Consider the following 15976-nt stretch of genomic DNA (forward strand, 5'->3'; position numbering starts at 1 on the left):
CATCTAGGTTGCTTCCATGTCCTGGCTATTATAAACAGTGCTGCGATGAACATTGGGGTACACGTGTCTCTTTCCCTTCTGGTTTCCTCAGTGTGTATGCCCAGCAGTGGGATTGCTGGATCATAAGGCAGTTCTATTTCCAGTTTTTTAAGGAATCTCCACACTGTTCTCCATAGTGGCTGTACTAGTTTGCATTCCCACCAACAGTGTAAGAGGGTTCCCTTTTCTCCACACCCTCTCCAGCATTTATTATTTGTAGACTTTTGGATTGCAGCCATTTTGACTGGTGTGAAATGGTACCTCATAGTGGTTTTGATTTGCATTTCTCTGATAATGAGTGATGTTGACTATCTTTTCATGTGTTTGTTAGCCATCTGTATGTCTTCTTTGGAGAAATGTCTATTTAGATCTTTGGCCCATTTTTTGATTGGGTCATTTATTTTTCTGGAGTTGAGCTGTAGGAGAGGGATGGTGTGGGGAGGGAGGAGGGAGGGGGGTTCAGGATGGGGAACACATGTATACCCGTGGTGGATTCATTTTGATGTTTGGCAGAACTAATACAATTATGTAAAGTTTGAGAATAGAATAAAATTAATTAAAAAAAAGTTTTTATAAAAACATACATAATACTTTGCTGAATATGTTTTTGCATTACATGCCTAATATTCTTAATTACTTTGAGAAATATTTTTGTATCCCTGGTTTACCCAGAGTTTATGATTAAGGCATGTTGAATACAATCAAGGCCATTGTAATATCTACTGAGACTACACAATGGTTTTCTTATTTAGCCAATGCATTTCCTAATATTAATCAACCCTCAGAGTTCTAGGACATATCTGTTTCATAATAAAATGCTTTTTATGCTAAATATATTATTAAAATCTATTTGTTGATATTTTATTTTGGATTCTGGCATCAAAAATATTTATGACTGAAACTTTTATAGTTTTAAATACATTTTCAGTTTCTATTAACATGTTTAACTACACTATACAAGATAAACTATTTAAATGTTCATATTTTCCCCTCATTCTATGATCACTAAGAATCATGTCTCTTCAAACTGAATAAAATCCCTACTTAAAAATTATGTTTAAAATAAAATATCTGTGTCTGTACCTTGTTTTCAGCATGATTGGCCAGATTTTTTCAACTGTCATTCAAATCTAAGTCTGTCTTCTCTTATAGTCATGCTTTTTTTTTTTTTTTTTGACAATCCACAAAATGCAAACTGCTTAGATGATCTCTGTCCTTCCCAGAATGCTCTCTGTTTCCCCTCTCCTGATCCAAATCATTACCCCTTTTCTGTATTGCAAACTTTTCCACTAATGTCTGGCACTTGACCAACACTCTCCTTAACAATATTCCCTCTCCCCAAATCTACCAGCCAAGAATAACTTTTTGAATATTTCTTATGTCTTCTGTCCTGAACTAAAATTTATATATTAACTAAGAATAGTGCTTTCACTGCAGGCATTCAGTTTCATATGCCATCTACTCCAGTATCAGAAAGTGAGATTACGTGGCTCACTGACTTTCCAATGCCATTTCTTTATTTTTCTTCTACACACTTGTTATCAGCTTCTTTATGTCTCATTTCTTCCATCTCTCCTATCCATTTCTTATAATTTTTATATAGTCCATTGCCATTTAAGACACTCATTCATATTCACTGAATATTTTCCCTATTTCATATGATTTTTCTAACCAGTTCAAATGCTGCCAAATCACTCACTTCAGGATTCTCAAGGACAGCATATCCAAACCCTCAATCACTCAGTTCCTTGACTTCTTACAAACTATATTCCTTACAGAATCTACCCAGCAGCTTCTATAGTCACACACTTTAACTTATCACAAGAAACGGGTTCAGGAGGGAGGGATCAGATGTGTGACTATGGTCATGTATGGCAGATGCCATCATAATATTGCAATTATCCTTCAATTAAAATAAATAAATAAATTTATGTGAAGAAATGCTCTCCCTTTAAGTTGAAACCAAGCATTGATTCCAAAATGCCTATTCAAACATTCCAAAGGTAAATGTTCCTTGATATTTTTTTCCTATACATCTATCCTTTTCTTTCTTACCTTCCTATCATGAATTTCTTATATTCCAGGACACACTATGTCGTTTATCATGTACACACAAATGGGTCATTACTATTACTGAAAAACATGCAAGCTGTCACTATAATAATCATTTTGAATTGATTGTAACTGAGTTCTTAAAGATCTTAATAAATATTTCCCTTTCTTTGAATCAGATCCTTCTCACATTTTCAGTAAAGGATATTTTAACCTTTTCTACTTTCTCCATCATGATCCAAGTAAACTTCTTTGTATGTCAGTTCAAAATTATTAAAAAGTGCATTTATACGATATAAACTCTCAAAATTTCATTAACTTAAAATTACTTGCCTTGAACCTACCATCTCCAAATTAAATCATATATCAACTGCTAAATTCTTCACCTTTTTCACGAACCTTATTCTTGCCAAATTTCTCAGGGATAATATATTTTGAATTACCTTTGATGTCTTCTTGCCATCTTCCATTTTTATTTTCCCTTCTCTACTGACTTTTTGGCATAAATATTATACCAATGCAGTTTTTCAATTAAAATCAGCCAACCAACTAATCAAGATAAACTTTCTGTTCTCCAAGTTTCAAGAAGTAGCTATTTACACTTGATTTCTTCATCTCCTTATCATTAATAACATGACTATGATAAAGATTTGCAACTCCAATGAACATGCTGTTATAAAACTCATTTGTTGTTGTTTAGTCGCTAAGTTATGTCTGACTCTTTGGCGACCCCATAGACTGTAGCTTGCTAAGCTCCTCTAGCCATTGTATTTCTGAAACAGGAATACTCAAGAGGGTTGCCATTTCCTTCTCCAAGAGATCCTCCTGACCCAGGGATCAAACTCAAGTCTCCAGCATTGGTAGGCAGCTTCTTTACCACTGAGATATTAGATAAGCCAACAACTCATTTACATATTTCTAAACATGATGAACAAAATGTGTTCTTCAGTTCACTTTGCTTTTCAGGAGAATATAACAGATGGCTGATCATTGCCTCTGAAGCATTGCCCCCTCTTGATTTCTATGATGTCATATTGATACAGATAGCATTTAATTAGATTAAAATATGAAAATAAAGAACACATTCAAATAAAGTATGTGTTAAATACACTAGCATAGTTTCCTATGAGGAAAACTGAATGTGCATAGAATATGAAGATAAAAGGGAAAGATGTATGTATGCACACATAATTCAAAATGTATATAATGGAATATTATTCAGCCATAAACAGAAATTAAATCAGGTCACGACCAAGGATGAGAATGGTCCTAGAGACTATCATACAGAGTGAAATAAGTCAAACAGGGAAAAACAAATACTCTATCCTATCATATAAATGTAGAATCTGAAAAAAATGGTATAGACAATCTTATTTACAAAGCAGAAATAGAGACATAGATGTAGGGAACAAACATATGGTTACCAAGGAGGGAATGTGGGATGGGATGAATTGAGGGATTACAACTGACATATATACACTTTGATACTATGTATAAAGTAGATATGGAGAAGGCAATGGTAACCCACTCCAGTACACTTGCCTGGAAAACCCCATGGACAGAGGAGCCTGGTAGGCTACAGTCCATGGGGTTGCAAAGAGTCGGATATGACTTAATGAGAGGTTCTATAAAGTAGATAACAAGTGAGAACCTACTGTATAGCATATGGAGCTCTACCCAGCTCTGTGATGACCTACATGGGAAGGGAATTCAAAAATGAGGAGATATATGTTTATGGATAGCTGATTTACACTGCTATACGGTAGAAATTAACACACATTGTAAAGCAATTTTACTCCAAATGAAAATTATTTTAAAAATGAGTGAGCTAAAAAGGCCTAATGAAACTAGTTTGCTGATGACACAGAGGCATAACTACCTCAGCACTCAGTACATGAAATACTAAAATGATTTCACATTGAACTCTTGAATAAAGTAGCTATAAGTAAAATATAACCATGAAATTAAAAGATGCTTACTCCTTGGAAGGAAAGTTATGACCAACCTAGAGAGGAGTACGTCAAGGCTGTATATCATCACCCTGCTTATTTAACTTATATGCAGAGCACATCATGAGAAATGCTGGGCTGGAGGAAGCACAAGCTGGAATCAAGATTGCTGGGAGAAATATCAATAACCTCAAATATACAGATGACAGCACCCTTATGGCAGAAAGTGAAGAGGAACTCAAAAGCCTCTTGATGAAAGTGAAAGAGGAGAGTGAAAAAGTTGGCTTAAAGCTCAACATTCAGAAAACTAAGATCATGGCATCTGGTTCCATCACTTCATGGCAGATAGATGGGCAAACAGTGGAAACAATGGCTGATTTTATTTTTCTGGGCTCCAAAATCACAGCAGATGGTGATTTCAGCCATAAAATTAAAAGACACTCACTGCTTGGAAGGAAAATTATAACCAACCTAGACAGCATATTAAAAAGCAGAGACATTACTTTGTCAACAAAGGTCCGTCTAGTCAAGGCTATGGTTTTTCCAGTGGTCATGTATGGATGTAAGAGTTGAACTATAAAGAAAGATGAGCACAGAAGAATTGACATTTTTGAACTGTGGTGTTGGAGAAGTCTCTTAAGAGTCCCTTGGACTGCAAGGAGATCTAACCAGTCCATCCTAAAGGAGATCCAACCAGTCCATCCTAAAGGAGATCCAACCAGTCCATCCTAAAGGAGATCAATCCTGGGTGTTCATTAGAAGGACTTATGTTGAAGCTGAAACTCCAATGCTTTGGCCACCTGATGTGAAGAGCTCACTCATTTGAAAAGACTCTGATGCTGGGAAAGATTGAGGGCAGAAGGAGAAGGGGATGACAGAGGATGAAATTGTTGGATGGCATCACCGACTCAATGGACATGGGTTTGTGTGGACTCCGGGAGTTGGTGACTGACAGGGAGGCCTGGCATGCTGTGGTTCATGGGGTCATAAAGAGTTGGACACGACTGAGTGACTGAAATGAACTGAACTGAACTGAAGTAAAATGCTGATTAGAAATTCCTAAAAATAAGTCAATATGTCTTTCTGGATAACATGTTTTAGAGGATATGAGATGAACTAGACCAATTTCCTTGGTAGGTATGAAGTAACTTAGATAGTTGCTTTAATTCCCAGAACAAGTTCATTCATTTAATTTTAAAATGTTAATGCATTTATATCTGAATTTTCATGAAAAGCAGAGATGGATAGCTATATTATAGCTATTTGAAATATCAGTAAAGGACACTGAAAATGCTTGAAACCTAAAAATAACTGATATCAATAAATGAAAACTACATTTTAAGCTGAGAAATATAGAAATTAAGACACAAAAATATCTTGATCTTTAAAAAGAGAATTTTTATTAGTGAGAAAATATGTCACTGGACATAGAGACAATTTTTTTTTTTCAAATAAATGGCAAATTAAAATGTAGGTAGTTTAAAATAATGCAGGTAATTTTTTTAAACATATTTTCTATAGAATTTCTCTCTGTAAACTGTTATGCACACAGGAGATATCTGGGAGGTTTTGTTTTATGATGGCAATTCTTTGATAAAATTCATCATCTTAACTTCCATATTAAAACTGTAATATCAGAACTTGGAAAGATTATTAAAACAAGGAAAAGTGCCAAAAGTGTGTCTACTGTGATATTGGAAATATATTTTTATTGTTGTATTAAGACTTTATCTCTGGGAACTGAAAAATGATAATAACTCACGTTGACTGATTTATTTTCTCATATCAGTGTTATTCTAAGAATTTTACAGGTTTTAATCCATGTGTTTCTTAAAATAACCCAGTGATATACTTCCTCCTTTTTTTATTATTTTCTGTTTACATGAAATAGCTTAAGTTATCCAATAAATTATGAGTGAAGAGTCAATTATGGAAAAATTAAGTTACCCAAGTTTGTACAACTAGTATATAGTGTGGTGGTTAATGCACGGCTTTAGCTCCAGACTAAATATGTCAGTCACTATGCTTACTATTTAAAGAATGCAGAGATCATAAAAACTTATCAGTAAACATCTAAATCTAATATTAAAAATACATTTAATGACATGTTAGGGAGAATTGCAAATTTTCTTTTTTCAGTTATCCTTACTCATTATACAAATGAGATGATGATGATTTTAACTGTGAAATAATCTTAATAGTTATGTAAAAAGCCGTATTTCAAGTAATAAATGTGTCTAAATTGCAAAATGAATTGATTCAAAAGTAAAATATCTATCTCAAATTTTTTTAATACTTGGAGTTCATTTTATACAAAGCTCTATAAATATATAGTAAATGTTTGTACATTTTTGCGGTGATGTGCTGTCTCAGTTTCCATCATGTTTTTCAGCAGAGTACTTGGCCAACAAAAGATGAGAACCATTTTTACTAGTGTAAAGAATGGAGCTTATCAGTTGAGTGATCTCCAAATAGCTATTTTAGTGATGTTCATTTAATGTGCCAACACAAAGATAATGGCAGATCTTGACTGCACTGCTAAGCTAAATTGCTAGACCTTATTGAGCCTAAAAAAAAAAAAAAAAGTCAACCGAATAAAGACACTCTTTGATTATATAATACAAGAATAATCAAGTCACTTGAGCTGTGTCTTACCTCAAATGTAAAATGCCTAGATTTGATAAGGTCAGTTCCTATATTGATTGATGTGGGTTACTAAGAAATCAATGGCACAAGAATTATTGAGCAAGCTAATGAATAATCAATGATGTTTTAGTCATGATATAGGACTTAAGCCAGCACTATGTAAGATGAGAAATATTCCAGCCTCAACAGCATTAACATTCTGCAATTGCAGTTTAATTTGACTAAAATTTAAAATAATGTCTAATATATCTGCCATCACATATAATTTCCTCAAAGAATTTTACATAAAAAATTATACAGTACTGGATAATTTCAGAGTGTTAACATACACCAAATATGATTCTACATGCTTTACTGTGGACAAATCTATGAGGTAGGCAACATCTTAATTCCTATTTTTAACAGAAGATGTGTGTTTATTATTTATCTATCTAAAGCATTTCTTCATTTCAAAGCAATTGCTCTTTCATCAGGAAAGTTTTAACAAGCTGATTTATTTTGGCATATAATTTATATTAATCTAACCTATTACCAAAATATTTTAATAAATATTTTAGATGAATTAAGGAAGAAATAACTTCTTTGATCTCTAAATATCTCTTTGTGGAGTACGATTTTAAAGGAAATTAACCATTACCAAAATAATCATGTTTTATGGATATGGTAGAAATAATAGTTTATGCAGATATGAAAATAATAACTTATATTTTATATTTAAAAGCCTTGATTACAGTCTTTTCAATCTTACGTGTTTTGGAGCATAGTTATCCTTTAAAACTGGGCATGTGTGATAGCTTGGTCAAATTTTCCCTAAGTCATCAACCCATTTAACAGAAAATAGCAATTTAGCATACAAAAATTAAAATTATTTGTGCTGTAAAGTGAATACCAGAAGATTTTTCCACAGTGTAAATCTGACAATTGAATGAGGAAAATTTGACAATTGAATGAGGAAAAGCAGGGCAGCATAATTGTTTGCTCACATGAACCAGGAAAAATGAGAAGATTCTATACCTAGAACATATCTCAAAAATGACAAAATGAACTTGACTCATTTCCGAGGCAAACCATTCAACACCACACAGTAATCTAAGTCTGTACCCAACCACTGATGCTGAATGTTTCAATAAAGACGTACAAGACCTTCTAGAACTCACACCAAAAACAAACAAACAAACAAACATAAAATTGTCCTTTTCATCATAAGGGATCAGAATGCAAAAGTAGGACATCAAAAGATGCCTGGAGTAATAGGCAGGTTTGATCTTGGAGTACCAAATGAAGCAGGCCAAAGGCTAACAGAGTTTTGTCAAGAAAATATACTGATTACAACAAACCCCCTTTTTCCAACAACACCAAAGCCAACTCTACACATGAACATCACCAAATGTCAATACTAAAATATTCTTTGCAGCCGAAGATGAAGAAGCTCTATACAGTCAGCAAAAACAAGACTGGAGCTGACTGTGGATCCTTTTTGCAAAATTATGAGCTCCTTAATGTAAAATTTAGGCATAAATTGAAGAAAGTAGGGAAACCATCAGGCCATTCAAGTATGACTTAAATCAAACCCCTTATTATTATACAGTGGAGGTGATGAATAGATTCAAGGGATTAGATCTGGTAGACAGAGTGACTGAAAAAACTATGGACAAAGCTAACATTGTAAAGCAGTCGGTGACCAAAATCATTCCAAAGGAAAAGAAGTGCAAGATGGCAAAGTGATCATCTCAGAAGGCTATACACAGAGTTGAGGAAAGCATTTTATATTCAAACTATATCTTTACTCTTCTTAAGTCAAACCACTTAAATGTAAGTTATTTACTGATAAGTGTAAATTATTCTGATTATATTTCCTTTAATATTTTTCTTTACTTTTTTAAGTGAGGGATAAATTTGCAACAGTTGTTACTGAGCCAAACTTGGGTCCACTTGTGCATGTACAGTAAAGCCTATCTACTGACACTAAGTTGAGGTGAAGGAAGTATAGTGGTTATCGCAGGGTGCCAAGCAATGAGTCTAGTACTTAAAAGGTACTGCTGCTGCTGCTGCTAAGTTGCTTCAGTCGTGTCTGGCTCTGTGCGACCCCATAGACGGCAGCCCACCAGGCCCCACTGTCCCTGGGATTCTCCAGGCAGGAACACTGGAGTGGGTTGCCATTTCCCCTTCCAATGCATGAAAGTGAAAAGTGAAAGTGAAGTCGCTCAGTCATGTCCGACTCTTAGCGACCCCATGGACTGCAGCCTACCAGGCTCCTCCATCCATGGGATTTTCCAGGCAAGAGTACTGGAGTGGGTTGCCATTGCGTTCTCCTAAAAGGTACTAGAATCTATTAAAAGGTACTAATGAGTCTAGTACTTAAAAGCTACCCAAACACTTTCAGGAAAAGGTTTTTAAAAACTTGGGGAAGAAGCTTTTGATTTTAACTAGATCCAATTTGTTTATTTTGCTTTTATTTCCAATATTCTGGGAGGTGGGTCATAGAGGATCCTGCTGTGATGTATGTTGGAGAGTGTTTTGCCTGTGGTCTCCTCTAAGAGTTTTATAGTTTCTGGTCTTATGTTTAGATCTGTAATCCATTTTGAGTTTATTTTTGTGTATGGTGTTAGAAAGTGTTCTAGTTTCATTCTTTTACACGTGGTTGACCAGTTTTCCCAGCATCACTTGTTAAAGAGATTGTCTTGCCTGCTTTGTCAAAGAGAAGATGTCCATAGGTGTGTGGATTTATCTCTGGGCTTTCTATTTTGTTCCACTGATCTATATCTCTGTCTTTGTGCCAGTACCATACTGTCTTGATGACTGTGGCTATGTAGTAGACCCTGAAGTCAGGCAGGTTGATTCCTCCAGTTCCATTCTTCTTTCTCAAGATTGCTTTGGCTATTTGAGGTTTTTGGCATTTCCATACAAATTGTGAAATTATTTGTTCTAGCTCTGTGAAAAATACCGTTGGTAGCTTGATAGGGATTGCATTGAATCTATAGATTGCTTTGGGTTGTACACTCATTTTCACTATATTAATTCTTCCAATTCATGAACATGGTATATTTCTCCATCTATTAGTGTCCTCTTTGATTTCTTTTACCAGTGTTTTATAGTTTTCTATATATAGGTCTTTAGTTTCTTTAGGTAGATATATTCCTAAGTATTTTATTCTTTTTGTTGCAATGGTGAATGGGATTGTTTCCTTAATTTCTCTTTCTATTTTCTTATTATTAGTGTATAGGAATGCACAACTAAAGAATTTATAAGCAAGGTGAAAAGACAGCCTTCAGAATGGGAGAAAATAATAGCGAATGAAGCAACTGACAAACAACTAATCTCAGAAATATACAGGCAACTCCTGCAACTCAATTCCAGAAAAATAAATGACCCAATAAAAAAATGGGCCAAAGAACGAAATGGACATTTCTCCAAAGAAGACATACAGATGGCTAACAAACACATGAAAAGATAGTCAACATCACTCATTATCAGAGAAATGCAAATCATACCGCAATGAAGTACCATTTCACGCCAGTCAGAATGGCTGTGATCCAAAAGTCTACAAGCAATAAATGCTGGAGAGGGTGTGGAGAAAAGGGAACCCTCTTACACTGTTGGTGGGAATGCAAACTAGTACAGCCACTATGGAGAACAGTGTGGAGATTCCTTAAAAAACTGGAAATAGAACTGCCATATGACCCAGCAATCCCACTGCTGTGCATACACACGGAGGAAACCAGAAAGGAAAGAGACACGTGTACCCCAATGTTCATCGCAGCACTGTTTATAATAGCCAGGACGTGGAAACAACCTAGATGTCCATCAGCAGATGAATGGATAAGAAAGCTGTGGTACATATACACAATGGAGTATTACTCAGCCATTAAAAAGAATACATTTGAATCAGTTCTAATGAGGTGGATGAAATTGGAGCCTATTAAACAGAGTGAAGTAAGCCAGAAAGAAAAACACCAATACAGTATACTAATGCATATATATGGAATTTAGAAAGATGGTAACGACAACCCTGTGTATGAGACAGCAAAAGAGACACAGATGTACAGAACAGTCTTTTGGACTCTGTGGGAGTCGGAGGAGGCCGGGATGTTCTGGAAGAATGGCATTCAGTTCAGTTCAGTCGCTCAGTCGTGTCCGACTCTTTGGGACCCCATGAATCGCAGGACGCCAGGACTCCTTGTCCATCACCAACTCCCGGGGTTCACCGAGACTCACGTCCATTGAGTCAGTGATGGCATCCAGCCATCTCATCCTCTGTTGTCCCCTTCTCCTCCTGCCCCTAATCCCTCCCAGGATCTGAGTCTTTTCCAATGAGTCAGCTCTTCGCATGAGGTGGCCAAAGTACTGGAGTTTCAGCTTTAACATCATTCCTTCCAAAGAAATCCCAGGGCTGATCTCCTTCAGAATGGACTGGTTGGATCTCCTTACAGTCCAAGGGACTCTTAAGAGTCTTCTCCAACACCACAGTTGAAAAGCATCAATTCTTCAGGGCTCAGCCTTCTTCAGAGTCCAACCCTCACATCCATACATGACCACAGGAAAAACCATAGCCTTGATTAGACAAACCTTTGTTGGCAAAGTAATGTCTCTGCTTTTCAATATGCTATCTAGGTTGGTCATAACTTTCCTTCCAATGAGTAAGCGTCTTTTAATTTCATGGCTGCAGTCACCATCTGCAGTGAATGGCATTAAAACATGTATAATATCATATAAGAAATGAATCGCCAGTCCAGGTTCGATGCAGAATACAGGAAGCTTGGGGCTGGTGCACTGGGATGACCCAGAGGGATGGTATGGGGAGGGAAGTCGGAGGGGTGTTCAGGATGGGAACACGTGTGCAACCATGGCAGATGCATGTTGATGTATGGCAAAACCAATACATTATTGTAAAGTAAAAAAAAAAAAAACTTGGTGAAGGAGGGGAATTGTAGTGTGTGAGATAAGCTTATGGAGATTCTTCTGATTCTTTAGTGGAGAGGTAATTGGGAATCAACATCATCAGCCTTCTGGTTCCAAATGGTCTGGGATATAAGTCCTTGTGGGCAGTTTACGATTAACATCTTTCACCTGGCAGAGGTTTCATATCTATAAAACAGTTCAAATCTTATGTCTCAGAATAATATCTATAGCTGTTTAAGGGGAACTAAAATTCATTGACTTTGTTTAATGACTAAAGTATCATTATTTTGTCTTGCCTGACTGTTTCCCTTTCTTTCTACATTTTCTCACTTCTCTGATTAAATTTACTGTGTAACATGGGGGATGGAGAAGGCAATGGCACTCCACTCCAGTACTCTTGCCTGGAAAATCCCATGGACCAGAAGCCTTGTAGGCTGCAGTCCATGGGGTCACTAAGAGTCGGACACGACTGAGCGACTTCACTTTCACTTTTCACTTTCATGCATTGGAGAAGGAAATGGCAACCCATTCCAGTGTTCTTGCCTGAAGAATCCCAAGGATGGGGGAGCCTGGTGGGCTGCCATCTATGGGGTCGCACAGAGTCGGACACGACTGAAGCGACTTAGCAGCAGTAGCAGCAACAACATGTGGGTGGCCTAGGAGATTTAATTTTTCTACAATGGGCAGGCGGTGGACAATGGAAGGGAATGGTCTGTTCAAGGAAGGGTCTGTAGGGTCCTGCTTGGTTACACAGTTACCAAATTATGTGCTGAATTTCTAGTAAAGAAACTTTACTTTTATAGCTTTCAACTTATAGAAACCATACTTGTAAGAATAGAAGAGATCAAAGGCATTTTAGTGGGGTGTTGTTATAGAATCATATTTACTAAATTAAATCAATAGGGATTTACTCAGTAATTTACTCAGCAGGAACCAAGAAAACTATTTTTTATTTTGAACAGTAAATTGGATTTTACTAGTGCAATTTTATTCAAGAAGGTAATGTCAGGAGAGTGAATAATTTCCTTGGATTAGTCTCACTGCAACAAAGATTTGAAAAGGTGGACAAGGGTTACAGCTCAGTTACAATTCAACATTTTATTCGGTAAACAAAGGATAGAGTGCCTCCGAGGCATGAGGGTGGGCCAACCCCAAAGGAGAAGCCTCAACTCCTCCTTGCTCCCTCTTTTTATACTTTTTGTCTCCTCCTCTCAAGCCTGCCCTATGCAAGTTAGGGCTAGCAACTATCATCAGGCTGGAAGGGTGCATGTTTGTCACCTGAGCTTCCTACTCCAGTCCAGCAATTTTTCCTCTGTTCCCTTTTCTCAGTGTGTTTTCCTTTCTTTGTCTTTTAGCCGGTGCCATTTTGACACCTTTTCTTATTCTACCTACCTAACATTCCCCCATCAAGAGAGGGGAGGTCCCAATTCTTTGCGAATAGGGGTGTCAAGGTCTCTCTGGCTACTTCCTGCTGAGCTGAGATGGCAAGGGCCATTGGGCCTCCCTCTCTTGCTAGTCTCAAGCCTCAGAGTCCTTATAGTGGTGTCCATCTGAGGGCGAGTGAATTTCCTTAGCTAAGACAAACCAAGAGAGAAACAGCAGTGTAGCACAGACGGAATGCAAGAGTTATCCTGAGAAAGCTTAACCTCAGAAATTTAATTTTTGAGGTGATCATTAGAGTGGCACTTATTTTCAGTCATGAATAGATACTGGAGATCTCCCAGAGGCTCACAGGTGTACTGAGTTTCCTCTTCTGGTTTCTTCCATGGCTTGACTCATGAGTAGTGAATCTAGGAATCATGCCCTGGTAACTTGACTGTTGTCGGGGTAGAAAGTATTATAGGGTAGGGCCCGTCCATGTGGGCCAGAGTTGAGCCTTTGGGGACCCATCTTTCCAGATCTTAATAAGGACTTGAGTCATTGGGGCATATAGTGATGGCCATTCAGAATCTTTTGGGTCATGCTTGACACCCCATAAGCATATAGCTTGTTGGAATTGCCCAACAGCCATGGTGTAAGACCACAGGGTCTGGGCCTCTGGATCTAGGAAGAGGTCATTGACTTAAACAAAATGTCTCCCATATAGCATCTCATATGGGTTAAAAGTGACCCGTTCCTTAGGTGCAATATGGGTGTGGAGGAGAGCCACTGGTAAAGCCTTCATCCTTCTGAGCGAGGTCTCCTGGGTTATCTTTTTTATCACTGATTGTAAGAATTGGTTGAATCTCTACCTTTCCTGAAAACTGAGGCCTCCAGGCACAATGGAGGTAATAAGTAATGCCCAATGCTTTAGAGACCCCTTGGGTGATTTTAGAAGTAAATGATACCCCATTGTCACTCTGTAGTGACCTGGGCAGGCCAAATCTCAGAATGATTTCATAAATCAGTTTTCTCACCACCTCCTCAGTCTTCTTATTCTGAGTGGGAAAGCCTTCAATCTAACCTGTGAAAGTATCTGTCATGATTAATAGGTATTTATATATTTGAGAAACTAGCATCAGGGTAAAGCCCATCTGTCTGTCCTCTCCTGAGGAGGTCCCATACAGGATGGGCCAGCTGGGATCTTTGAGTTCCTTGGGAGTTATTCAGTTGGCAAGTGAGACACCAAGAGACTCCTTGCCTCATAGTTATTTGGAGGCCTGCTCCTCTAAAGGATCTTTCTACTGATCTTTAGGGGGCCTTGTTCCCTAGATGAGTAGTGGCATGTAGGGAGTTAACCAGCTTCTGTTGGAGGGTCCCAAGCTGAAAGAGGTTTTGGAACAATGCCATATGATATTCCTGAAAGCCCTCACTCTTGGTTTTAAGAGTCTCACTTTCAGCATATGAAGGAGTTTCTGGCAAATTAGCCTTTGAAACTAGACTGGCAACCCCTATTAAGTCATTTCTCTGTAATGCTGCTCTCTTAGCTGCCTGATCAGCCCGTGGTTCCCTCGTGCCACTTCCACTTCCATGGGTATCCTTTACAGTGGGAGACTGAAACCTCCGCGGGCAGGTGGGACTGCCTAGGAGCCTAAGGATTTGATCACCATACTTGATTGGGGAGCTTTGGGTGGCCAACTGACCTCTTTCTTTCCAAATAGCATTATATGCTTGTAACACCAGAAAGGAACACTTGGGGTCGGTGTAAATGTCTACTTTTTTCCTTTTTCCAGCTCTAAATCTCAAGTCAGAGCTATGAACTCAGCCAGCTGGGCCGATATACCTGGTGGTAAAAGTTTAGCCTTTATGGTTTTGAAATTGGAGAGTACTGCATATCCTTCTCTCCCTTTTCCATCTAAGACAAAGCTGCTTCCATCAGTGCACCAGAATTCCTCAGAATTGGTCGAGGATCTTCTGACAAGCCCTCTCGGAGTTCTGTTCAATGGTCCAAACTGTCTAGGCAATAGTGAAAGGGGAGCAAGCTCTCTGGGGTAGGCAGGAGGGTGGCTGGGTTAAGAGGCTCAAAAGGGTGTACAGTCAGTCCTGGATTTTTCATCAGCATTACCTGATAATTAAGGATTTTGACCAGACATCCCTAAATGGCCTCTCCATTCAGGAGTTGTTTCACTTGGTGGCTTGTAAAAATAGTTTGGCTTCAAGAGAGAGTTTTAAAGCATCTTCTATGAGGACTGCAATATCTGCAAGGTTTCAAAGGCAGGGAGGCCAGCCACAGGTGGTTGGGTTGAGCCTCTTGGATAGTAAGCTATGGGCTGGGGCTCAGGTCCCAACCTTTCAGTTAACACTCCCAAGGCTATTCCTTCCTTTTTTGTGGACATGTAGTTGGAATGGGCTTTCCTGATAGCTCAGTTGGTAAAGAATCCGCCAGCAATGCAGGAGACCCCGGTTCAATTCCTGGGTCAGGAAAATCCCCAGGAGAAGGGATTGGCTATCCACACCAGTATTCTGGTCTGGAGAATTCCATGGACTGTATAGTCCTTGCAGTCTCAAAGAGTCAGACACGACTGAATGACTTTCACTTCACATAGTTGAAATGCTTTTTCTGGGTCTGGCAACCTCAAGGCAGGTGCTTGGGTTAAGGCTTGTCTTAGTGTAACCTCTGCCTCCTTTTTAGGAGGTCCCCATGTCAATGGGATTGAATCATAACATCCTTTTAACCTTTCATATAAGATCTGGGCAATTAGGCCATAGTTGGGAAAGGCAACTGGAGGAGTCCTTATACTCAGTAAGAGGATAGCTTCCTGGACGCATGAGTAATCTGAACTCCCAGGTAATCTGACTTTGACTGGACCATCTATGCCTTAGCAAGGGCGACTTTTTTATCCCCACTCTGCCAAAATGTTTAGAATCTGAATTGCATGTTGTTAGGCATTTTCCTCATCTGCAGAGCATATTAATAGGTCATCTGCATATTGTAATATTTTCCCATTAGGTCCTAAGTCCAGACCTAAGAG

Source organism: Bos indicus x Bos taurus, chromosome 12 (assembly GCF_003369695.1).
Source record: "Bos indicus x Bos taurus breed Angus x Brahman F1 hybrid chromosome 12, Bos_hybrid_MaternalHap_v2.0, whole genome shotgun sequence".
In the NCBI taxonomy this organism is placed as follows: Eukaryota; Metazoa; Chordata; class Mammalia; order Artiodactyla; family Bovidae; genus Bos; species Bos indicus x Bos taurus.